The sequence below is a fragment of the Urocitellus parryii genome, chromosome 14 (assembly GCF_045843805.1).
Source record: "Urocitellus parryii isolate mUroPar1 chromosome 14, mUroPar1.hap1, whole genome shotgun sequence".
NCBI classification, from domain to species: domain Eukaryota; kingdom Metazoa; phylum Chordata; class Mammalia; order Rodentia; family Sciuridae; genus Urocitellus; species Urocitellus parryii.
In genome coordinates this window covers 13,553,296-13,580,517 of record NC_135544.1, presented here as the reverse complement: position 1 = coordinate 13,580,517, position 27,222 = coordinate 13,553,296, and the positions used below count along the sequence as shown (strand labels likewise).

General features: G+C 38.6%; 1 protein-coding gene across 1 annotated transcript in view; it reads left to right on the top strand.

The window, feature by feature from the left end:
* Positions 1-27,222, top strand: part of Zmat4 (zinc finger matrin-type 4) — a 232,406-nt gene that overhangs the window by 48,682 nt on the left and 156,502 nt on the right. The gene's annotated exons all lie outside the window — the stretch shown is intronic.

Sequence of the window (27,222 nt, the reverse complement as noted above, 5' to 3'; positions counted from 1 at the left end):
ATTCATCTGGAACACTGTGAAGCTGCTTTTAGCGTCAGTGTGAAATAGCATTTAGAGCTCATTGGAGGCAATGATGTCGTGAAAACTCCTCAGCTGCTGAGTTAGGACTGAATCTCACTCCGCTCTTAGCTTGGGCGCCTTGGGCAAATAATTGATCCTTGGAGCCTTTAGTTTCCTCAATCTGCCTATAATAATCATACTTTCCTCACTGGGCTTTTATGTATTTTAAATGAAATGGTAAATGTGAGGTGCACTATGCAATGAAGAAACAGGTAAATAAGACACAGAGTTGCCTTAAAAAAAATTCATAGTCTAGGGAAGGAGATTAACATTGTATCAAAAAGTAGCTATGATCCCACAGTGTAAGTACTAATTAACAGTCTGCACAAAGAGCCATGGAGACAAAAGGCAAGTGAATAATCATGCTAAGCCTGTAGGGTGGGGATGTAGCACAGCAGTAAGGGCTTACCTATCACGTGCTAGGTCTTGAGTTCAATCCCCAACACTGCAATGCTGAAGAATTGACAGTTGCTGCCATCCTTGGGTGTGAATGGGTTTTACCAGATGGAGGAGGGCAGTAAGGATAAGGAGGAAGGTTACTGATTTCTCAGGTGTGTTTCTAAAAACAAACTAAAAAACCACCAAACCAAACCAAACAAAAAAGCTTGGTAAACTGCAAGAGAGTAGATACACCAGCTTTCCTGAAATCTCCGAATCGTGTCTCTATGGTAGGATCATGCTTTCCATTAAAAGAGGATTTATTAGCAGGTAGAAAAAATGAGTTTTTTCCTCCTCAAAGTTGTCTGACAATCAGTGGCACCTGGATCCTTTCATTCAATAACTATTTAGTGTCTAATCATAATGTTCAGCAAATGATGCAATTCTGGGCTACTTGACAATATAGGTTCAGACACAGGTTATTTTCTGACCACTCACATTCTAATCTGGAATGTGTTGCTTATATTTGAGCTTCCAGGAAGGACTCCAAATAGAAAGGAGTCACAGGGCCTCCACCTAGTATTTTATAGACTTGAGGACACCGTCTTTGCCACTATTGGCACATCTAGGATTAATTAACCCCTTGGGCTTGGTTCCTGCCTGTAACCCTGGACCCGTTTGTGGAAGAGGAGATGCTTAGATTTGGGAGTAAAGAAGCTTTCGCAAGTACTCCTTACCAAAGAGCCCTTTGAAAACTTTTCCCTTTGATGTATCCTGGGTTTTCAAAACTTTTATCTACCCATGATTTATTTATTAAATCATTTTCCTAACTTATTAATCATAGTATGAAAGCAAATCAGTTGACAGAAAAAGCAGTAAGATAATCTTTTTGAAAGATATGGTTGATGTTTTTGTTACACTGTTTACGTTTCCCAGGTGAATATGTCATTTCTATTATGCATTTCGATTATGCATTTTGATATATTGGATACAGTTCAGGAACTGTTTCCAGTCCCTCTCCAGTGCTGTGAGGTTATGCATTGTAATTATTTGGACAAACTTTGTTTTGTACAGACTCATATTGAAGAATTGACATTCTGACTATATAAATGGACCACGGCTAGACCATTTACAAATAGAACTCTGATTCCCAATCTGCCATAACCAGTCCAGGAAACCAACCCATTTTCTAGAGCAACCAGTGCAGGAGGCAGCCTGCTCTAAGTCAGACCACCATCTCTAGTAATAAACCAGGATGCTAAGCAATAACCCCTGTGACAATAGGTTCCACACAGATAGGATTTAATTAATGATGGCAACTTTAATTTTTGTCCCTGCTTCCAATGTAGGACCAACTGGAGAAAATCAAGTACGCACTCTTGAATAATAACACAGGATACCTTGCTTCTACTTACTCCTCCTGTAGCTTCCCCATGCTGACAGGGTCTGATCAGACCCTCCCTGAAGGTGTCCCTGTTTACTGCTACAAAGCTTTTCCACTCTCTTTGCCCTTGAGTCTCCTACAAATTCATGTGCTGGCATAGGAATCTTCAACATAGGAAGCTCCAAAGAGATATCCTCTGCTTCTTCTCATTGTATAGTCCTTGTTCAGTTCCACAGGGCTGCAAGATGAGACTAATAATAACATCCAACATACAGGTTTATCATAAGGCTCAACTAACATAACTCACATTGTTTAGTCCTTTGCTTTCATAGCACTTCACACGTGCATTTTATTGCTGTGCTCTTTTTACCAGCCCCAGGTTCTCCAAAGAATGCAAGAATTTCTTCTGCTTGCTTCTCTATTCCTACTCACCCTCCTGCTTCCAGGGGCTGTGGCAGGTTTGCATCCCAGTGTGATTTCAATGAGAACAGCTTCCACATCTGCCCCAAATTCCCAACAAAGTGAGTGTTTTCTGAGAAGAGAGAAAACTTGTTTCTGATTTTCTACAGGCTGACCATACCTGGGCCAGCCCACCCATCATTCATAGGCCTCTGGGAGTACCCAGGAATTCCAAATTTGCTCAGAATGGAAGAGAGGTGCCTATTATTGTTCCCATGGTCTATGGCCCAATTCCATTTCTACTTCAGATCCTTTGGCCATTTTTTTTTTAATTGTTGGTGTCATTTTCTTCTTCAAAATGAAAATAATTTCCATCTCCTGTTTTGGCATTTCCAGTTTTTAAATGCTGCCTCCATTTAGAACCCTCATTTGGATCTTTAAATTTTTTTCCCTGAAACTTTAGAGCAAGACAATTTCCCCTTGAGGCCCCAGAGTAAAATTAAATGTGAAATAAATTGTTATAGTTGATTGCCTTAGAGAAATTTTCAGTAATCCCCTGAGCGTTAGAGCTGAAAAGGACTTTAGAGATCATCTTGTCCCCTGCAATCCTCAGTTTTTCACCAATGACCCCTTTTAATATCTTCTTCTCTGTGGATCACATAATTTGGGGGAAAAATTACCTGTTTGGGAAATAACACTTTCAAGTAAAAAGGTGATTTAGCTTTACATTTTTTTTTTTTTTAATTTCTGGTAAGACACAATTAACTGCCAATCAGAATTGCTAGTCACTATTGAGTAAATGGTGTTTCTACATGGAGTTAATATAATTCTCTCTAAAAGTGGAGAAACTTAACATTTTTTAGCATGATTAGGTATATTGCTCCTAATGTTTGTATGCTTTTCTTTAGATCTGAAGCATTCAGCATGGTTTCTGGCTCCTAACCGTCTTAGATTCCAGGATGGGAAGAATCAGTCTCATCTAGACCCCTCTTATTATAAAAATAAAAAATAAGGACCAAAGAAATACTTTGACTTGTTCAAATTGCTCATCTCTGAGATTAGGAATCTGCTTCTTTAAGTTCTATTCCTAAATTTCCCCATATAGCTTGAAGTTACATCTTATCTTTGGGCATTGATGTGTTGCTAGTTCCAGAGCCAGGGAACACTGCTGTTCTGGGCAGAGTCAAAATAGGAATTGGCACTCCTTTGGCTTTTCCCATGTGCTTTACATGCATTAACATAGTTAAACCTCACAACTCCTGGATAAGGTAGGAACTGCCACTGTGCCCACTCTACAGAGAGACAAGCTGAAACAGAGATCAAGTAGTTTAAGTAGATTAGGTAGCTTTGGTCACACAGCTTGTAAGTGGCTGCAACAAAGCCAGGAAGATAAAACTAAACTAAAAGGAGAGACCAGAGTAGGAGAAGGGGACAGGGGTGGGGGAAGAAGGAAGAATTGTGATATGAAATTGACCAAATTGTATTATGAGTATGTATGAATATGTAACAACAATGCATAATTCCACTATTATGCATAATTATTATGTACAAATAAAAATGAAAACAAGAAAAAAATAAAACAAAAGACAGTTTTCTCTGTGATCGCAACCAAACTATACCATGTCATTCTATGAGACAGGTTGTAAGTGTCTGGTAAGTGCTCGGGGACATGGAAACCCTCCCCAAAGGAAGTTAGGGTCAAGCAGGAAGTCAGTTGCATAAGCCATGTACCTTAATTCAGTGTGGTTGGTGCTCCCATAGGCATATACCTGGGCAAAGGGGAGGAGTCCATAATCACACTTGGTGTGATGAGGCAGGAAGATTTCTTGGAGAGAGAGTGACACTGAACTGATTCTTCTAGGAGGGATATGGCTGTGCCAGGTGAAGAAGGATGGAAGGAAGCTCTTCAGCATGAGTCATGCCTTTAAAGAAACAAGTCTAAAGTATCTGTAGAATTGTTACGGTGTGATTATGGGGTATCTCCCCCAAAGCTCATGTGTGAGACAATGATGGGATTTTCGGAGGTGAAATGATTAGATTACAAGAGAGTCTTAGCCTAATAAGTGGGTGGCAACTGTAGGCACCTATGGTGTGGCTGGAGGAGGTAGGCCATGGGGCGTGTGCCTGAGAGATTTACATTTTGTCCTTAATGAGCAGAGGCTCTGCTCACTGGTTGCATGTCCTGAGCTGCTTTCCTCTGCCATGGTGTTTTTCCTCATCTTGGGTCAGAGCTATAGAATCAGTCGATGTGGATGGAACCTCTGAAACTGTGAGCCAAAATGAACTTTTCCTCCTCTACATTGTTCTCATGGGGTCTTTGCTCACAGTGACAAAAAATAACCTGATTAGAACAAGATTATAAAGTGTTTATGGCCAGGTGTCTGTTTGTTAGGCATGCTGCAAAAGAAATGGCTTTAAACAGCAGACATTTATTCTCTCAGGCTTCTGGACCCCATCGGTCTGCACCATGGTGGAGACAGGGCTGTCCTTTGGAGATGCAGAGTGTGAACCTGCTGCATTAGAGTGGATCTATGACTTATGCTAACCCAGTATGATCTCTTCTTAGCCAATTACATTGCACAGACCCCATTTCCAAGTAAGATCCCAGATCTTAGATGGATGTAAATTTGGGGGATTATTGTTCACCAGTCCAGTGACAGAAACAAAAATTGAGGTTGGAATGGTGGATGAGGGCTCCCACTTACACACTGCCGTGCAATTTCCTGCATTGCCTGACTCAGTTGTTAAGGAGCTCAAATAAAATCTTGTTTCTGAAGAAGCAGGATAAATTGTAATGTGTATGTAATGTGTGAACTTGGGGGATTTTGTTTTTCTTTTTTGTTGTTGGATTATTCATGATCTCTGATGCCGCCCACAATTAATCAATTAATCAGCCTGTTTCTATTGAGCCTCTATAGAAGTACAGGGGTTTATACTGCAGAAGACAGAAAAAGTATGAAACATGGAGCTTATCAGGTAGCTGGAGAGAAAAGACATACATAAAGCAATTTAAAAACAATTAAGGGCTAATTGTGTCATCCTGGTGTTAATGAAACAGGTGATCAGAGAAGTGATTGGTGGGAGCTGGAGTGTTGAACAATGGCTTTCCCAAAGTAGATTCTTGACAAAATCCTGGAAGACAGAGCAGGATTTGTATGAGTGCTGGGCTCTTGGTGAGGTCCCTGCTGTGCATAGCCTCCAGGGAAGAATGAGGACGCCCTTGGGGAGGCCTCCTGAGGCAGAGACTTTCAAAGTCCCCTTTGCACTGACTTTTATTCCTTATTTATTTAGAATGGCCCTTTGAAGAAATACCAGTAAAGAGTTCTTTTATATTCAAAATAAGGAATCAAACCCACAACCCAATTATAACATTGAAATTTGATTAGTATTGGATCTGTTGTGGATAGCTATAGTTACATGCATTTGGTGAAGATACAAATTATTTTCATGGATACAGTTATGAAGTGTTATTTGAAATATGTCTCAAATTTCTCTTTACTGCCTTTAATTATGACAAATTGTTCCCTTCTTTCTTCCTTCTATCATTCTTTTACTAACTTCTGAACAAACAACTACTTGGGAAGCCAATTAAAGGTGGAATTTAGGTAATAATATAAACCCCTCATCTTTTCAGTGTGCAGGGGATTGAGCCCAAGCCCTCACATATGCCACATCTGAGTTTTACCACTCAGGGCTGTACCCTCAGCCCCTAAATCTCACATTTTTAGGAAACCACATTCATTTTTGGATTCAGAATTTTAGCTGACTGTGTCAATTCCAGATTGTCCTGGCCCCAGGGTCAGTGCTGAAGCCTGAAGTAGCTCTGTACAACTTACTCATGCTTGGGGGAAGAGAGAGAGGGAGAGAGACAGACAGACAGATACAGAGACACTGACTTTGTGGACAGTGTTTCCTTGACCATGAACCAAGTCAGCATTGTTGGGAGCAAGAGCTATTTAGATTTGCTCAGTGGAATCTTGGCTTTACAAACATTTCTCCTCCTCCTCCCCTTTATTCTTCTTTCCTGTGGCCCCAAGCCACTACTCAGCTCACCCACCACTCTGAGTAGGGTCTTGTGAAGCTGGGTTGGGAGCCTTGAGTGCCTTTGGGGAATGGAGGCAACTGTGTTAGCCAGTAAGGTTAGAAAAAGTATCTGAAGGTGAATAGAAGCAAGCGCTGGCTGATTTATAGATATTTAAAAAGTACGTGTCAAATAACTAAATATCTGGACTTGGGTAAGAATGGATTTTATAAGAAAGTCTATTGCAATTGACCACATAATCCAGGAGTATCTCAGAGTAAAGGCTCAGCTTTGTTCTGTAGGGAGAAGTACAGGGCTAGAAAGAAGTAAGAGGAAATAGTTTCTGGGATGGAGCAAAACATTTCCGAAGTGATAAATAAACTATCATTTTTCATCAGTGCATTATTGGGAGGAGCTGCTGGTGGTGTTGAGGTGGGGTCTTCTGTATTCTAATGCTAGCATAGCTCTGGATGCTTGCTTCTGCTTAAGGGTGGGACAGAGTTCATGGGCCTTGGAGAAAGGTGGGGAGGCTAACTACAGATTGGTCAAGTCAAGTTAGCATGCATTTTGTCCAGGTTGATTTTTAGTGACCACAAATAGTTCAACTAATTATTTGTGAGACAAAGAATGGGAATTTGAGGGACTGTGTCTAGCCTAGGCCTAGATGAAAAAAGCAGTTATTCATGATCCTTATCTTAGTCTTATAGAGAAGGATGGGTTTTTGCAGTGATCCCTTTTCTTGAGGGATTTCTTGTTCTCCAGGAGTGCAGAGCACAGACAAAGCTCAACATTGTCACCTAGGTGGGACATGACCCAGGGTTGACCTTGCTTGGGCAGTTTTAGTAAAGAGAGAACAGCCCAGATGACTTCAAGACAGAAATTTATTTCTCACAGTTCTGGGGCATCTAAGATGAAGGTGCCAATTTGATTCTTGATGAGGTCTCTCTTAGTTTACTGATGGACCCCTTCTTTCTTATCCTCACAGGGCAGTCTGGGTTGTGGGGGAAGTTGAGATCTCTATCTTTTTCTAATGAGGACTCCAATCCTAATCAGGAGGGTTCTACCCTCAAAAATCTCTATGATTCTTCTAATGAGGACTCCAATCCTAATCAGGAGGGTTCTACCCTCAAGACCAAATTACCTCCCAAAGACCAGGCTCCAAATACCATCGCATCAGAGACTAAGGCTTCAATATATGAACTTTGGAGGGACACAAACATTCAGTTCATATCAATGTAGTCGGCGGGCTGGCTTTTATTAGATACCATCCCAAAAGGCTAATTTAATATAATTATAATGACTGTGATAAGGTTCTAGAAAGTTCTTTTTCTGCTGTCCAATAGGTTATTAGAAGGCATTGCTGACTCTTTTCATTTTAGTCCACTGAATATGCAATATCTTTCTAGTGTTTTTGTCTTGAACCAATGTAGCCAGTTCTCTCTGTAACACTGAGTCTGTTTTCCTCCTTTGTCATAGAATCGTATAAGGGACTAATGACATTAAGATTCACCAAGCAATCTGTAAGGGTCCAGATCTTATTTTTTTCTCAAAACACATTTTTGTTTGCTCCCTTCTAGAGGTCTTCAGGTGTTCAGCCTTTCTTCTTCTCACTATTTAGAAAATTTTTTAAAATTAGTGTGTATTTTTCATTGTCCATACAAATGGAAAATAAGGCCCCGGACAAAATTTTAAATCAGTCATTGTCATGTATTGAGAGTCTACATTCAGGGAAGAAAGGATGGAAGTCCCTAACTGAAAACTGGTGACCACCACATGACTGTGCCATCATCACAGGGAGTTTTGTTTTATTTATTTTTTGAAAGAGGTATTGATGATACACTTTTGAAAAGAGTCATGGTGACTAATGAAAAAACATTATATATTGTCATTTTCTTGAGATGATTAACGCCTTTACTACTGACTCAGAGTACTTTCTTACTATGGAGAGATTGATTTCATGATTAGAAGAGAAAGGAGATACAAAAAAATATCAGCTTCCCTACTCCGTCCCTCAGTCACTCAGAGGTAAAAAGTTATCCTCCTAGAGATACTTCATGTGCAAATAAGTAAATATGTTCATTTCCTATATTTTACACATATTTTGGTATAATATGCACACGGTTCTGCTTTTTTTTTTTTTAACCTAATGAAGATACATATTGTGGAGAACATACTAAAACAAAGTAAAAGTGTGTGTGTGTGTGTGTGTGTGTGTACACAGGCACACAATGGATCCTCTTTATTCACAGATCATGTAATTGCAAGTGTTCCCACTTACTAAAAGTTGTTTGTAAGCCCCAACCAATACTTGCATATTTTTGTGGTCATTCACAGACATGCCTCTAGAAGTAAAGAATTCAAGTCATTCAACATGCATGTTCCCAGACAAAGTCAAACAAGATGATGCTCTGCCTTCTTGTATCAGCGCATACTGTAAACAAGTGTCCTTCTTGAAATCTATTTAGTGTATTTTTCACATTTTTTTGCCTTTTGATGATTTCACTATTTAAAATATTCCCAAGCACAGGGCTGAAAAGCTGTCCAATATTCCTAGGTGCTGGAAGCCTATGATATATCTTAGAGAGAAAATACCTGTGCTAAATAAGCATGAGTTATAGTTCCATTGGCCATTAGTTCAATGCTGAAGAATCAATAATAAATAATAAATAATGTGTTGTTAAGCAAAAACATGCATAAAACAGGTTATGTATTAACTGATTAGTATAAATGTGATCAGAGGCTTGCAGGAATCTTGTGTTTCTCCTGGGAACAATGATTCAGTATTTGCTAATATAGTATTCACAGTGATTTCATAATATCTAACTACCACAAATAGTGGGGAATCTTCTGTAAGAGTATCTTAACACATTTACATAAATGCATACATGTATATGTATGGTTGAATCTATCTATTCAATAATATTCCATTGTATAGATAGCCCATAATTTATACTGTCTCTTCCTGATAGATATTTGGGGTTTTGTTATAACTTGCTAATAAAAAGAATGCCTTGATGAATAAATATGCATGCCCTTTTCCCAATATATACACAAAAATAAATAGTAAATAAATATATGTAGTCATATATTTTCATATACATATATGCAAGTATATATACACACACTCATCTATCTATCTATCTATCTATCTATCTATCTATCTATCTATCTATCTATCATCTATCCATCCCCTAGGTGTGGGTCTCCTAGAAGTGTAATTGCTAGGTTAAAACATACGTGTCTTTGTAATTTTGAAAGTTACTACTCAACTGTCTTTGTAGAGACCACACTCATGTATACTGCCTGGAACTTCCAGTACCTTCCATCTCTTGGAACACCTTTGTCCATAAGCCAGGCAGCAGCATGGTACACATGTGGCTTTTCTTCATGTTTTCTAAGACAAACTCACAGAGCCTTATTTCTGAGGTTGTGCTATACGCCAGGGACATGAGAGTAACTTTAAGCATATAGATATTTTCAGTTTCTTCTCCTCAAAGAACACTTATGTAAAGAAAAATGAAGTGGCACTGTGCAGAGGTCCCTATAAGAGAAGCAGGGTTAAAAGATGTATGCATATGGGTCTCACTCTTTGGGTCTCTTCAGTGCAATATAGAGCTTCTAAAGTCTGGTTAGAGACAGACCTGCTGTTCCCATCAAGAATACCTGAAGAACAACTGGAAAATCAATAGGCATGAATTAGTATTCATTCATGTACCCTCCAGTCTTTAGTCAGGAGTCAGAAATTAACCACTGGCCAAATTCAGCCACTTCCTGTTTTTGCAAAGTCTGCAAGCTAAGAATGGTTTTTACACTTCAAGTGTTCAGAAAAAAAATCTAAAAGGAGGATAACATACATTGTGACACATACAAATTACATGAATTTCAAATTTTAATGTCCATAAATAAAGTGTTATTGGAATACATCCACCCTCATTCCTTTATGTTATATCTATAGCTGCTTTTTTGCCACAGTGGCACAGTTGAACGGTTGTGATAGAAACCATATGTCCCAAAAGCCTGAAATATTTACTCTTTGGCCTTTTACAGAAACGGATTGCTCATCTCTATCTGAAGTGGATCAATCCTGGGGAGGAAAATGGGGTTGCCATTCCTCTAGGTGTGGGCCTCCTTACTCTCAGGGCACAGCAGACTTCAACGTGGCTTCACCAGCTCTCCCTTTGCAGAATGTTAATTTTTACTTGGCCAGGAAGTTGAAGGTTTGGCCGAATGGGAAGCATCATTTCAACCCCTGATATAGCATCTGCATTGTTGCTACTTAGCTTTTTTTTTCTATTGGTGCAGATAATTTGAAATCCATGATCAGGTTATGTGGTAAGAATTTGAAGCTTGAAACACTATAGATGCAATAAGGATAATTTGTGTCTTATGTCAGGGACATACCAAAGCTAATTTATGGCAACCAAGATTCCTGAATTTTCCAGGATAGTCCTATTTGAATATTGTTTCTTGTTATTAAAAGTCATCTTTCCAAGCTATATCCAAAAACAGAATGAAAAACTTTTGTCATATGGATACAAATATACAGATAATACAGTCATGCAAAATTGACATTTTGATCAATGTTGCACTGCATATACAATGGTGGTCCCATAAGATTATAGCACTTAGTGATGTAGCCATTTTCATTTGTGTAAGTACATGATATGATGTTTGCACAGAGACCAAATAGTATCCCTGGTTTAAGCAAGGCATGAATTTAAATGAGAAAAATATATATAGCAGCACTTTTCACTGATGCAAGAGTTCAGTCTCTGCTTTAGCTAAACTTGATTTTCTAGGTGAGACTGATTCTTTAGCTTGGGATTCTAGTTTGAAACTCCTTTATGCTAACATACATAGTTATTATTTCTGTTTAGAATCTGACACAGAGGTGAGGAAAGAAGGATTCTCTGAAAAGACAGCTGTGAAAGTTATTTTTTAACCTGTAGAGATATTTTAATGGGTTTTTGATATCTATAAAGTCTTGTGCCTGAATCTCCTCCCCCCATATCTGTAACTCCATTATTATTTTCTGGACATATTGTTGTATACATTCTCTTGTTAGCATGCTACTTATTAAGCCTTCTTTATATGTCAGGCCCTATAGAAAATACTTGATAAATATTTCATTTGAAGTTCACAAATATTGTATGAGTAAAGATCTTTTTTTTTTTTTTTAGGTTGCTTGTTTTTTTTTTTATTGTTGGTCGTTCAAAACATTACATAGTTCTTAATACATCATATTTCACAATTTGATTCAAGTGGGTTATGAACTCCCAATTATACCCCATATACAGATTGCTGAATCACATCAGTTACCCTTCCATTGATTGACAAATTGCCTTTCTAGTGTCTGATGTATTCTGCTGTCTGTCCTATTCTCTACTATCCCCCCTCCCCTCCCCTCCCCTCCCCTCCCCTTTTCTCTCTCTACCCCTTCTACTGTAAATCATTTCTTCGATTTGTATTATCTTGTCTTAAAAGGTATGAAGACTCAATCTCTTCTTGTTAACTTTTTTTAATATTTATTTTTTGGTTGTAACTGGACACAATATCTTTATTTTATTTTATTTATTTATTTTTACTTGGTGCTGAGGATTGAACGCAGGGCTTCCCATGTGCTAGGCGAGCGCTCTACCACTGAGTCACAATCCCAGCCCCAAGACTCAATCTTAACTCAAGTATTTTGTTCAAAATCACATACTCTATAAGCAATACTACCTAGATTCAAACTCAATACAGTTTGGCTTTAGAGCCTGACAACACTATTACTATGTATGTATCTTTACACATTTATTCTTTCATTTAAGAGATATTAATCAACTCTATACCAAGAGTTAGGTACTATGTTAATTTCTGAGGAGTTAATGGTGGATGAAATAGATATAGTTACAGTTTATAGTATTTGCAGGAATAATGGGGAAAGTAGATATTAATTTTAAAAAATTATACAAACATATCAATAAAGAAAAGTAATGAACAACCTTGGGACAGAAAATCCACAAGGTTTTTGGGATCAGGAGAGACATTCATGAACAGATGATATTTAAATTGAATTTGGAAGATAACTAGTTCATAAATAAGTAAAGAAGTGAGGGGTGGGGAGGACAATTCCCGGTAGAAGGAGCAGTCTAGGCCTGCTTCCTGCAGTTAGACAAAGCATTGTATACTTAGTAGTTCGAAAAGAAAGCCAGTGTGGCTGGTGTTTGAGGTAGAAGTTGGCAGTGATATGAGATTCAGAGAATGGATGATGGAAAGAAGAGTCAAGGTGAGCTGTCAAATGTCAGGCTCACAATAGTCCACTGAGACAGTGTGTCCTTGGAGAAGAGTAATGGCAGCAGTGAAAAATGAGAAAGAAAGGGAATAATTAGGTAGGTAAAATTTGATGAATTGGATAATACATGTGAAGGAGAAGGAGGTTTCTCAATGACTTTTAGGTTCAGAACTTGTGCATCTGGAAGGATGCTGCCCTGTCCTGCAGCCACAGTAGCTTTGATCTTAAAGGTCATGACTGCAGACAGCAGAAAGACCCAAGAAGCCAGGAGGAGGCAAGGAAAACTCTTTCTCCAGGTTGTTGCAGGTGGATCCAGACTCAGTGGGACTGAACTTTCATAACTGTACAGTGTGTCTCCAGCCTAGGGGATAGAAGGGACAGAGAGAAGGAACTAGGTGAACTTTTGTCCTTGGAGCTTTTTCTCAGTTGAGGATTTCTACTTCTATGATGGAGGGAACCAAGGCAGGGAAAACCTTGTAGGAGTTAGTGGGGGGTCCCACAGAAGCACATTGTAAAGGCACACACTTGTACCCAAAGCTTGGGAGTGCTTACTGAGTGAGTTCTAACCAGACAGGTGGTGGCGAATGTAGGAAAATAGTACCAACAATCTGGGATCACAAATAAGGCCAAGAGGAAATTGTCTGGTGGCTTCTGAGAGGGATGTAGAAGTCAGCAGTGGTTTGCTAAGTGCTTTCTGCAGAGGACTGGAATTATGTAGAGGGTTATTGCAGCTTGGGAGTGGTACTGGAACCTCAGCCCATGTGAAGGTCCATTCTGTTCTTCTTTTGTTTCAAAGTAGAGATGCTCAATGGGGCTGGGATTGTGGCTTAGTGGTAGAGCACTCGCCTGGCACCTGCAAGGCCCTGGGTTCGATTCTCAGCACCACATAAAAGTAAATAAATAAACTAGAGATATAAAAAAAAGATAGAGATGCTCGAAAGGTTTAGTGTTAGACCTTATGAGAAAAAGGCCTTACCTTATTCATCCTTAGAATTTCATGCAGAGGGGGAGTCCCTACATGATTGCATATTGCCATAAGATATTGTACTAATTTTTTTCTTGAAAACAATTATAATTTAAAAAGTAATTTTACCTAAAAATATCATTTGTACAGAAAGTATTACAGAGTAATAACTTTGAATCAGATTTTAGTTATGCACCTGTATAGGTACCTTTGTTAAAAAGAGTGTTTTGTGAAATTGTGTTTGTTCAGGAAAACCCGAGGGTGATGGACACTGTTCCCACAAGAACTTCATGTTCTTAATTTCATGTGGTTCACCTGTAAATAGGGAAGTTGGAGGAAAGGGAGGGGCAAGTGTTTGAAGGATGTACTCTTGGAACACAAGCTCTTCCTCCAGCAGTTGCTTCTGACCTGGGGGACCTCTGTGCTCTGGCCCCATCTGCCCCTTTTGTAACTGGTTCTCTCTATTGGTCAATGCTTTCCTCTCCTGCCTGCCACCAGGCTTGACCCTCAATGACCACAAACAGTGCAGGGTTAGATCTGCAGCTCCCAGAAGTACATGTCCTTTCCAAATCCAACCCAGATTTCAGTCACGAGGGAAAAGGAACATGTTCCGAAGCACTTCTCTGGAGGAAGTTATGGCCTTCATTGGGGTAAAGAGATGGATCTACCTATACAGAGTAAAGGTCACATCCCTTAGCATGTATCTTTGCCTTTGTGTGTGAAAAGTGCCCTTGAAAAATGAATCAAAATCTATTTTTATTTAGGGCAGTTTGAATAAAAGAATTCTGGTGACAGCAGACTGGAAAATTGCTGTTTGTCACGCGGCAATTGCTCTCTTACTGCTGCTCTGAAATGTCACTTTTATATACTAGCTTTTCTTTGGGGAGGGGGCAGGCTGGGGCACACAGGATTCTTTAGCCCCAGTTTGATGATTCACTTGCGTAAGGCAGCTAGCTGGCTTCTTCAGCCTTCTCCTTTCTGCTCTGTTTTGTTTTGTTTTGTTTTGTTTTAGGTGTCTAAATCTTAAACCTGTCTTTCCTGTCTCAATTTTCCCCCTGATGGATAGATTTCTTTGGTTAGTATGCTAGAATCCCACAAAATGTTAAGTTTATTTTTCTCTTAAATCTCACCTTTCCCCAAAACTGCTTATCATTCACTTTTAAACACATTTCTTTCCTTCTCTGTCTGAATCCATTTATCTTTATCTTTTGCCCAGCTATAGGGAGGGGTTTGAGGGGATTTTACCTGTTTGCCTTTCTTTGTCCTACATAGCACAGTGAGTCTTTCCTTTCATAAAGCTGTGTCATAAATCATGCTTGCTGTCTTCCCATTAGGTGACCCCATGTGACTATTCTATTTCTCTTTAGTAACCTCTGGGCATTCCTCACGCTCAGAATATTATTCTTGCAGAATGAGGAAGTCCATTTCCTTCACTACATTCTGGCTTGTGACTGTTTGGCTTTGTATAGGTTAATGCATTATATATGCCTGTGGGGCGGTCTCTGTCTCTCTTTATTATAACTCAGGTATATTGTATATACACACATACATATATTCTCTATATATACATATATATATTATATGTGTGTGTGTACATGTTTTTTTTTTTCTTTTTTTCTTAGAATCAGAGGTTGTGTACTAGAATACAAGATGTATTTATAACTTCATGTGACCTGGATTTGGTACAGGTAATGCCAAGACAATGATGAATGTTTCCTGATAAACATCCAGAAACTTTACAGAAAATACATTTTAAAAATAGGAATCTTGTACTGAGTTCTACTAACTTGTGGTTAAGCATCTTTTTGGACTTGGATCCAGAAAACCTTTCTTGTACACCTGCCCTGTATCACAGACTGCACTGGGAACTCTGCATATGTTATCTTACATAATTTTTAGAAAATTGTATCATGTGACCATTCCTGTGCTGTTTCATACATAAGATAAAGAAGGTTTGAAAGGCAGTAGAAGCAGAGATAGGATCATCAAAACTGAAATCGGTCATTCTAGTACCTAGTACCTTTTTTCATCCTGCCACTTCCTGTGGCCACCTTTAATGTGTTGTGTTTCTTTATTTTGAAGAACAAAGACATCCACTCATTCCTGGCTCAGCCATTTCACATATGATGACATGAGGAATTCCAGGGTACTGTAGAATACTTTTTCATGGGTGTGGCTTATGAATTTTCCCACTACAGGTCTGTGGTGTGCTGGAGCAGATGTCACGGGGTCATCTGATGGTCTTGCACACCTGTTTAAAATACGGTGAATACTGTAATGCCATCCAGCTCAGTGTCATATGAGGGAAAGGACATTATCCCTGGGGTGTAAGCTGGCTTCCAGTTCCTTCTAGCTGAGTGGACTCTGTCAAGTTCCTCCAGATTTCTTAAGCTTAATTTCCTCATCTGAAGATTATGAAGAACAGATATAGTAATGAAAACATGAAGTAGGGAATAAAGCTCTGGTCTGGTGAGACAGCCATGCTCAGCAGTTGCTACTGTCCCTCTTTTCTAATAGACTGGATGATGGGAAATCTCTTTCCTATCCTATTCTTGATTGGGAGAAAAGCAACAACAAAAGACTGATTCGGATGAGCTAGTGGGGAAATTCAGTGGTCTAGATTCCAGGACCAAATGCTATTCAGAGATACTTTTTTTTTTTTTTCAGAAGTCATAAGTAATTGTCACGGAATTGAGAAACTGAAGGAAATATTACTGGGTTCAATGCCATTCTTGTTTTAAAGAACTTCAACTAATACAAAGAGTGAAAAATATGGTGTTGGCATTTACACATTGGAGCTTTGCTTGGAGGAACATGTACATCTTGTCATTACTTGGCTGTTATCCAGCCCCAATATTTAAGTCTAGCCAGAAGAGAGCTACGATATTTAGAGCAGCTCCGGATGAGTGTGCACAACCCTCAGCCACGTGCGCGAGCAGTTGGTTGTATTCCCCTCCCTTCTGCTCACGGGTAGCATTATTCAGTCTTGGCACAGTGACTTTAATAGATATTAAAAATGCGACTGTTTAAGCGTGTCATTCTCGAAGCCCCATTGCACCTCTCTCTGGAAGCATATGTGAACGAACATGGTACAGGACCATTACCTGCTCTCAACAAGAACCATTCCTTTTGATCTGTGACACCGTCTAGCAAAATGCTCTTGTAATCATGTATAATTTGTCTATTAGCTTTGTCTTGGTGCCAAGCATAGTTAAAGGAAAAATTGCACGAAAAAGGAGATTATTGTTATTGTGAGTTCATGATGGAAAAATGCATTTCCCTTCAAAGTTATTAACTTGGTTTTACAGCTGACCTTTAAAGGAATGTCTATAACTTCAGCTACTCAAGAGCTCAGCAAATATTATCCTCCATATCATTTAAATAGTCATTATAGCTTTGGCTATCAGCACAGCATACGTATCATAAGACACAATGTTGGGTTTTTAAATTTTTTTTGTAAAGAAAAAAATCTTGTTTTGTTGGTGCATTGAGTGATGGTTGACCTTTTCTTATTAAATTTCCTCTTTGCATTTCAGCTGTATGTAATCCTAGAAGGTCACTGGCTGGCATTAGCAACCCCAGGAATGAATGGCCATGATGTCATATCCTAGAATTGACAAATTAGTTTGTTTGATCTCTCATTATACATTATATCCATTGTGGTAATGGACAACAGGAGAATGCAAGAATAAATTATGGGCTAAAATGTCTTGAACACCAAGATATAAGGATCAGTAGTATGTCTCTCCTTGCACCCGTCTTGTCATATAGACATTACATATTTATGGTTTTATGTGTGTGTTGAGACACTCTCCCCTGGGCATCAATTCTTTGCTTTCCTGGCTAATGATGCAAGAAGAAGGGAAAAAGAAAGGGGAAAAACAGAGTGCTATCAAGGGAAAAGTAAATCTAAATCATAACAAGGAATATCTGAACCTAGAGGGGATTTTGTCTTCTTAATGGAGTTTTGTCAATGACAAATAAAATCAAAACCTGTAGACCTGTCTTCGTTTCATTTGGACTTTCAAGAAAGGCTGAGAAAGAAATCTTGGATGAATCATTTAACTTTCTTAGATTGATTCTTTCTGTGGGCTAAATGATCACTTGTTCCATTCCAATTTTAATAACGTCTGATTTAAATAGTCTCTGGAAACCAATACTGTGATTCACAAATAAAAGGACTTGGTAGTTTTTGCTTATAATTTCAAGTGTTTTTTTTTTCCTAATGTGATAATTATTCATCCATATAGTCTGTTACCAGAGTGTAGTGGATATTCTAGAAACAGAGGAAAAGGTGAGAGTAACCAGACAGGGGGCCAGCCTTTCATTGAAAATGTTGGCTTCAATAAGTGCTGTGGCCGAGTAGGCATGGTGCCCGGGGAGGGGAGCCTTGTCTGGGAACTTAGGAGTGGTTTCCCCTAAGAGTGGTTCCTACTGGCATTTGAAGTGTGCATAGGCATTCACTGGGCAAGGAGGTAAGGGAAGAACATTCTAGGCAGAGGCAACAGCATGTGGATGTTCTGGGAGGGATAGAAAGGCAGGGATGGCTAGGGCAAAACAAAGCCAGGTGTAGTGGCAGAAGAGACTACAGAAAGCGGTAAGTAGGAGGCAGACAAGTGAGGGTTTTAGGGGAAAGGTGATAATATAACTTAATATCCAAACCTGGACACCTCTGAAAGTGAAAGGGCATTAATAATAATGAAACTGGAAGAACATGGATAACCTGATATGTATGATTTAGGACCCTATTTAAAAGCTAGTTTAAAAAGTTTTTGTCTTAAACTTAAGTGCAATGATAAGACCATGGGAAAATTTTAAGCTAGTGGACTGAAATGAGCAAATTTGGCCTTTTAAAAGTGGTGTGTTGTAGGGTAGAGATGAGACTGGAGATGGTCCTCAGTGGGGAGTGAATGATTCTGTTCAGAGTCTATTCTAGAAGTCCAGGGCAGATACGACTGGAGTGTCAACCAGGGCAGAAGAAGTAGATATTAAGGGAACAGATGGAGAACTTGAAGTTGATATCTCCAGGGATTACATGAAAGGCCCCAATCTGTTTCTATTTTCTTAAATCCATGCCATTGGATATTATTCTCCAACCTGATTTAGGGCTGGACTAGGTGGTTTGCTTTGTCCAGTGGAACAGTCGTCTGTGCACCCCAGCAGAGATGTGAAGAACATGTGTATTACTCTCAGACTCTTCTTGCTTCTGACCTCTGGCAACAAACTGAGGTCAGCCTACGGGGAGATGAGAGAACATGTGGAAAGAGGCCTGGGATTCCAGGTGGAGGCCACCATAAACCCCAGAACCACCATTACCAGCCAACCAGATAGCTGACTGTAAACCCAGAGAGCAGCTGAGCCTGGCTCAGACCAGAACTCCTGAGTGGAGCCCAGTCCACATGCCCACCTTTTGTTTTAAAATCCTTAAGTTTTGGTTGCGTTTGTTATTTGGAGATGGATACAGCAGCTGTTTGTTGGAAGCAGGTTGGAGAAGAGGACCTGGGTTGGTCTAAACTAGTGAGTTCAGATGTTGACTTTGAGGAGTGATGAGCACATTAAAAAACAAACAAACAAACAAAAAAAAACCCACAAAAAAACAAAGAGGTCCATTCATCTATTGAAGGGCATCTAGGCTGGTTCCACAGTCTTGCTATCGTGAATATAAATGTGGCATTTATACACTATGGAGTATTACTCTGCATTAAAAAATGACAAAATTATAGAATTTGGAGGGAAATGGATGGCATTAGAGCAGATTATGCTAAGTGAAGCTAGTCAATCTTTAAAAAACAAATACCAAATGACTCCTTTGATATAAGGGGTGTAAACAAGGACAGGGTAGGGACGAAGAGCTTGAGAAGAATATTTACAGTAAACAGGGATGAGAGGTGGGAGGGAAAGGGAGTGAGAAGGGAAATTGCATGGAAATGGAAGGCGATCCTCAGGGTTATACAAAATGTCATATAAGAGGTAAGGAGGGGTAAGTCAAGAGAATACAAATGGAAGACATGATTTACAGTAGAAGGGGTAGAGAGAGAAAAGGGGAGGGGAGGGGAGGGGAGGGGAGGGGAGGGGGGATAGTAGAGAATAGGACAGACAGCAGAATACATCAGACACTAGAAAGGCAATATGTCAATCAATGGAAGGGTAACTGATGTGATACAGCAATTTGTATACGGGGTAAAAGCGGGAGTTCATAATCCACTTGAATCAAACCGTGTAATATGATGTATTAAGAACTATGTAATGTTATGAACGACCAATAAAAAAAAAAAAAAAAAAACAAAAACAAAAACAAAGAGGTGATATCAAACAGGAGTGGACATTCCTGTCTAGGCCTGGGGCTCAGAGGAGTGATTAGGGTGGAAGATGTAAACTTGTGTGTTATGGGTGTGGCTGAGAGACTCTCTTTAGGAAGACAGTGTAAGGAAAGCAGGAAAAGGTTTCAAGAAACTCACTATGAGGCTGCAGAGGAGACGTGGAGCAAACAGGCAGAAAGTAGGAGAACAGTAGAAGTGTGCTGTCTAGGAGAGCCGAGAGAAGCTTAGCTGATTCCTAATTAATGATAGAGGATAAAATCAGCTATCAAACACAATTTTGGTGCATTTTACTAATACAAGTTCAATAAAATATATACCGAGTGGCCCATTTATGTTTACCCAAAAGGCGAGTTGAGTGACAAGCTGTATAAAATGCCAAATGTCCCTCTTATTTTCTTAACTTCTGGCATTGGTTTTAATGACCAGTGTAGAAACTGGCATAGGATAAACACGCCCTCTGGCTGGAAATGAGCACCATCCTACAGTAAGGGACATGCTGCTGCTGGCCCTCCTCCTTCTGCACCTTCTCAGAGTCGCCACACCTGTCTCTCAGACCTTCCCTTCACCTCACTTCTAGAATTTTGGCTGGGGAACAAATCTCCTTAGCTCATTTATACTAAGAAGCAAATGACTGATGACCTCTCTTGTTTTCATCAGAGCACTGAGAAACACCAAGGCATTGCTCTTTGTTCTGGAAAAGCCTGTTTTATGCATGTGGGAATAATGTTACAACATGCCTCTTACTTGGATGGTGGGTTATCTCCTTCCAGGTTTCTTTTATTTCCTTCTCCCTTTTCTTTCTTTCTTTCTTTGCTTTTTTTTTTAAACACAAAGGGAACAGAACCTCTTATTCAAAGAATCATAGACTTTTGGATGCTTTCAGTCTCAGAAAAAAAAAAAAAAACAACACATCTCCTTGGACTTACCTTTTGTTTCACCCCCCAAACCTTCTTCCCCTTCTGTGTTTTCTGTAATGATTTGATTAATAATACTAAACTTCTTTTGCTATCCAGGCCAAAAACGAATGAACCTGCCACATTCAGGTCCTGATTTTCTGCCCCATCTGACACTGTTCACCTCACCTTCATTCCTTCCCGCTGTTCCAGAAGATCAAACCTTTATCAACTCCCACTTGTTATGGTGCCTCTGCCTTTTGACCCTTGTTCTAAGTCTGCTTTTTCTTCTATACAGCTTAGAAATCTTGCTGTCAGAATTGTTTTTCTTGTGTAAGCTTCTGGTCTTGTTCATATCCTATTAGACTCTGATATGGTTTATATCTTGACTGTCTGAAGGCCCATGTGTTAATGGCTTGATCCTCTGGTTGGCTTTATTGGGAAGTGGGGGACTTGTAGGAGGTGGTGACTTTTGGGAGATTCTTACTTCCTTGGGGCATGCCCTCCAAAGGGATTATGGGAACTCAGATCATTCTCAGTTCATCTTTGGTTCCTGACTGATGAGGCATGTTTTCTCTGCCTTGTGCTTCCTGCCAATGTCATTTGGCAACCCTCTAAGAGGCCCAAAGCAATGAATCTGCAAAATCTTGGATTAGAGCCTCTAAAACTATGAATCAAAATAAACCTTTTCTCTTTTTAAATTAATTAGCTCAGGTATTTTGTTATAGAAACACAAAACTGACTAACATGTGCACCTTTGATGGTACATTTTTTTTTTAAATAAAACTTAAATGTCTTGAGAGAACAGCCATGGTCTCTAAGGGCTGACAATCTGGGTTTTGCTTCATTATTATTTTTGTTTGAAATTAGAAGAAAATTGGAACTTAATAAGGATGAAGACCTGCTGAAAGATTTTACCCTCCCTTCATTCTCAGTCAAATGGGGCATCTGTAGTTTTATGCCTCTGTGTGAAGATGCAGACATAAACCAGGGAGGGTGTTGCTGAATCGTTTAGTGGGAAGGGATACTTGTGAGTAACAGCCAAGTAGAACCAGGTTACTCTACCAAGGAGGGATGCTGGAAGTAGGGAGAGAGATCATCCCTGTGTATTCTTTTACTTAGGATAGTAATAGTGGCCCTGGGATGTCTTATCACATTTCTCTTTCCTTATTTGGAACACTAAAGACCAGGGTGTTCCTAATATATATATATATATATATATATATATATATATATATATATATATATATATATATATATATATATATATATATATTTTTTTTTTAAAGAGAGAGAGAGAGAGAGAGAGAGAGAGAATTTTTTTAATATTTATTTTTTAGTTTTCGGTGGACACAACATTTTTGTATGTGGTGCTGAGGATCGAACCCTGGCCGCACACATGCCAGGCGAGCGTGCTACCACTTGAGCCACATCCCCAGCCCTGTTCCTAATATTTATATGGAAATGTAAAGGGGAGGGAGCTTGATATCCAAACCAACTGGGAACCTACAGACAGAGGGGTCATGCTCCTTCATTTCCACCCCAACCTTGGGCAGGCTGGTTCTCCTATTTCTACTGGTTAGGGTCAGACTCCTTGGATTAACCTCATTTAAGAACCCAACAGGGTGGTAGCAACCTGTAAAATAGACCCTTATTCTTCCCAGAAGAAATCAGCATTTTAACTTGTAGTATTAGAAAATTGTAAGTCCCACACAGGGGATTTTCTCCAAAGACTTCCTTACCAGGTCTTATCACATCTGTTGTGGTTTGGGTATGAGGTCACCCCCAAAAGCTCAGATGTGAGACAATGCAAGAAGGTTCAAAGGCAAAATGATTGGATTGTGAGAGTCTTGACCCAATCAGTGAATTAATCCCTGGTGGGATTAATTGAGTGGTAACTAGAGGCAGGTGGGTGTGGTGGGAGGAAGTGGTTAATTGGGGGCGTGACTTTGGGTATATGTTTGTATCTGGAGAGTGGGATTTCTCTCTCTGCTTCCTGATGTGAGCTGCTTCCTTCTGACACACTCTCCCGCCATGATGTTCAGCCTCATCTTGAGCCCCGAGGAATGGAGCCAGCTATCTATGGGCTAAGACCTCTGAAACGGTGAGCCCTCAAATAAACTTTTCCTCCTTACAGTTGTTTGGTCAAATCCTTTAGTCACAGCAGGGAAAAAGCTGACTAAAACAACAGCCCTGTTTATCTTGTTGGACTCAGCTTCAGGAATTCACCCAGGTGAACCCCAACCATTCTAGATCAGATATTCCTCATTCCTAGAAGCACGTGCCACCAGCCTTCTGTTTTATTTCCCTTTTTTTTTTTTTTTAGTCATTTGCTCTTTGGGAAATGAATTCCCATTCTTCCCTTCTTTATTTGGAGAATTCCATTCCTGCACAAACAGTACCTGTATCCTAAAGACTATCATGATCTGTGACCCCCCAGTGAGAGGTCTCTGTGTTCCTTCTCAAGGTTCTCTTCTGTGACCTATGAATGTGTGTTTCCTATAAGTGGAGGGGATCTCTTGCTCCTTGATGAGGTCTGGGAGGTAGGAATTATATTAGCCAGCATGGTCCTTCTACAGCACTCATTCCACAAGTCCTTCATATGGTAGGTTCTTAGTACCATGGGATGAAAGAATAAATGAGAGAATGACCCTGGGGCTTTAGCTAGACCTACCACCATAGAATATCACTTGTACAGCTGACCTTGTACAATGTTATGACCTTTAGACAATGCTTAGTGCACAATCTTAATCAGGACAACCTCAAATCAGCTGTCTGAGGCCTCTCCTGACATTTGCAGTGATCAGAAAGGAAGCTCCTTGTTCATCTGATGTCCCAGGCTGTGCTTTCAGGTGTGACTTGAAATTACCCAATTAAATGTATGTTTTAAAGTTCTGATTCTTGTTGGGTAGAGAAAAATCTCACTTATTCAAAAGCTCCTTTCAAAGAAGTTGACCTTTGGCTGACACAGAAATCACATTGCTTTTCTCCAACAGACATATCATTATTTTCTTTTCTAATTTTAAAATGGTCTATAATGATTATTATTTTATGTCTTTTTAAATTTATTTTGTTTGAAAATTAAAATCTCATCTTTAAGAGACATCACTGTTACAGTACGGTATAGATTGATCCTTTCAGTCCTCTTTATGTTTATGAATTTGAAAATCTGTCTACACAATACTTGTATATAAGCAATATATACTAGTACATAAATTAAATATGAATATTCATACATAAACTATACATTATAGAAATGATATTTATAAACTATATATTTTCAGCAGAAGTAGGGTGTCAATGCTCTAGTCCATTTTAATTCACTAAAATACTTTAGTCAAATTCCTATTTCAATACTTGTAGATATATTTTTTAATGCTTTGTTGAGTAGCTTTATATTGAATGGATACTCTATAATTTATGTAACCAATTTATTATAATGAAAATTTGTCCTCAAAATTATGCTGTATTTTTGTCCACTTGTGGCGGGTATTTATATACTCATATAAGTTGAATTGGGGTGTGGCAGTACATGCACATTTTATTGACTTAAAAAAATTGTTCTAATTAGTAATATATTACAGTAGAATGCATTTTGACTTATCAATACATAAATGAGTATAACTTCTCATTCTTCTGGTTGTACATTATATAGAATCACACCAGTTGTGTAATCATATATGCACACAGGGTAATAGTGTTGTATAATTAGCCGCATTACCATCTGGAAAGATGGTATGGATTTATATTCCCATGAGGAATGTATGAAAGTCTCCATTTTACCTCAACCACACAAATACCAGACATTATTAATTTTTTTCAACTTTGCCAATTAGGTAGGCAAAAATGCATTTTCCTTACTTATTTAATAGGGTTGATTATTAGCAAGAAATAATACCATTTCATATGCTATGTTTCTTTTCTAAATCTTCATAGCCTTTTCCAGATTTCCTGTCCTGTTACTTATGTTTGATTATTAATTTTTACATTTTGTTCTTTGTGTTTTTTCCTCATTAGTGAAATTGTGCTCTAAGTTGGGAAGTGGTTTGTGTATGTGTGTATATATACATATGTATTTATCAAAGGTCAGTATTGTGCAAATGAAGTTTCACTAAAGGAGATAAAGTTGACTGAAGCAGATTCTCCCAGAATGTATTTAAGAGTGAATTAGAGAGGAAATGGAATTGGGAGGAGCATCTTAAATCTGAGGTCCCTATAAAATTAGCATATTTCTGCCTCAGATTTTCAGTTCTTCAACAATGGGTCCCTGAAGTTCTGTGGGCAGAATTCTAGAGGTCTATGAACTTGGGTGGGAAGAAAAATCACATCTTTCTATGCACTAGTGTATTCAAAGATGGTCTTTCTTTTTTTTCTATCTTCCTCCTCCTCCCCCTCCTCCTCCTCCCCCCTCCTCTTCCTCCCCTCCTCTTCCTCCTCCTCCTTCTATTTAGTGGTTTAAACTGATAGATTCACTTACAACATAAATGATTTCCAACGGGAATTTCTTACACTAGCCTGTTTTTTTGTTCTTATTAAGAAAAGAAAAATTTGTATTGCTTGTTGCAAAGTCTATGTGTTGTATCCTTTCTTTACTTTTTTTTTCTTTTATTTTTAGTGGTGCTGAGGATTGAACCCAAGGCTTCAAGTATTTCTTTTAATTATAAATAAGACCTTAGCAACTTAGTGAGACCATGTCTCAAAATAAAATATAAAAAGAGGTGGGGATGTTGCTCAGTGGACAAGCACCCCTGGGTTCAATTATAGGTACAATCAATCAATCAATAAAACATAGGTATATGAATAGTTTTTGACACAAAGAAGAACTGATATTTTATGGATGCTGAAGATGTTTTGAAATATCACTACCTATGACATCCAACTAGATTTTTATTGTATAGAGATGTATATATGTTCTCCTACCTTTTTTTATCACAAATACATTAAATATTTTGATAGCTGCATTTCAAAATAATTGGTTTCTTTTGTGATCCTGTGCATTTTGCTTTCTGCACTTGAAAGCATTATTTTGAAAAGGGGTCTTGAGGTTTCATCAGACTGTTAAGAGCATCTGAGGCTCTCAGGTGAAGAATTCCTCGGAATGAGGAAGTGCTAAAGCCTGTGTACATTTTTAACTTGCTCCTTGTTAAAATATTGGGGTTTCTTCCTTGTCTCGATTCCCTTCACTGTGTCCTTCCTCCTCAGTCCTGTGTGCTCTGCTTCTTGAGATCTCTGTTTCATGTAATTGCTTTAAGACTTTTTCACAGATTCCTGGAAGCTTTCCAAATGCTATACCAAAGGTACTAGCATCCACTCACATTCCCCATTAAAAATATTTTATTATAACATTTGAAAGAATTATCATGATTTTATTTTTAAAACTCTTGGTTATGAGAAACTCATATAATTTACAACTGACTACGATTTCTTGAAAACCATAGTGCTTACTCAGGGATTCTTGCAGAGTGGGGAAATCTAACATACAAATTGTTTTCTAAATGTAATGAAATTTTTATGAGCACTAAATTTAACAATTAATGAAGTTGACATAATGATACGTTTTGGGTATGTTTTGTGTACATTTAATTAAACATTTAGAAATAGCAATTTTTGTAGGTTTCCTTTTATATTTTGGAGCCATTTTTATAAAAGTCTGTTTTGTAGGTTCTAGAAACTACCTAGGGCTTAGGCACTGTCCCTGTATTGCCTAATGCAGTAAGTGTTCTCAGAGGCAGATTAACAGCCTTTATTTGTCTTTATTTATTTGATGAAGACAATGTTTGTGTCTACTTTCAAGTATAGTATAATAATTTGATATATACATGTACAATGTGTAATGATCAAATCAGAATAATAAGCACTTCTATCTTCTCAAACATGAATCATCTCTATGTGTAGGAAATTTTCATATTGTTTTCTAGTTATTTTGAAATATAACATAAATTATCATAGACGGTTGTTATCCTACTGTTCCGTGGAAATGCAGAAAGAATTCCTCCTGTGTTTTGATGTCCCTTAGCTAACTCTTTCTGCACCCCTTCCTTTCTTCCTTCCCAGTCTCTAGTGATCACCATTTCATGCCACTCTTTAGGAGAGAGCAACTTGTAGTTTCTACAAATGAATGTGAATATATATGGTGTTTGTGTTTCTATACCTCCCTTCATTTACATTTTCCTTATCCATTCACCTGCAGTAGGTGATTCCATAGCTTGGCTGCATAAACATGGGAGTATAGGTATCTCTTTGATAAAATGATTCCCTTTTCTTTGCATATACACCTGGAAGTGAGATAGTTGGATTGTATGGTAGTTCTGTTTTTAGCTTTTAAAGGAATCTTCATTCAGTTTTTATATTGGTTTTACTAATTTATGTTCCTGCCAATAGTGTCTAAGAATTCTCCTTTCAATACATTTTTGCCATCAGTTGTTATCATATACATTTATATTTATAAATCATAATAACCATTCTTATGGGTAAGATGACATTTCATTGGGGGTTTTGATTTACATTTCCGTGGTAATTGGTAATAATA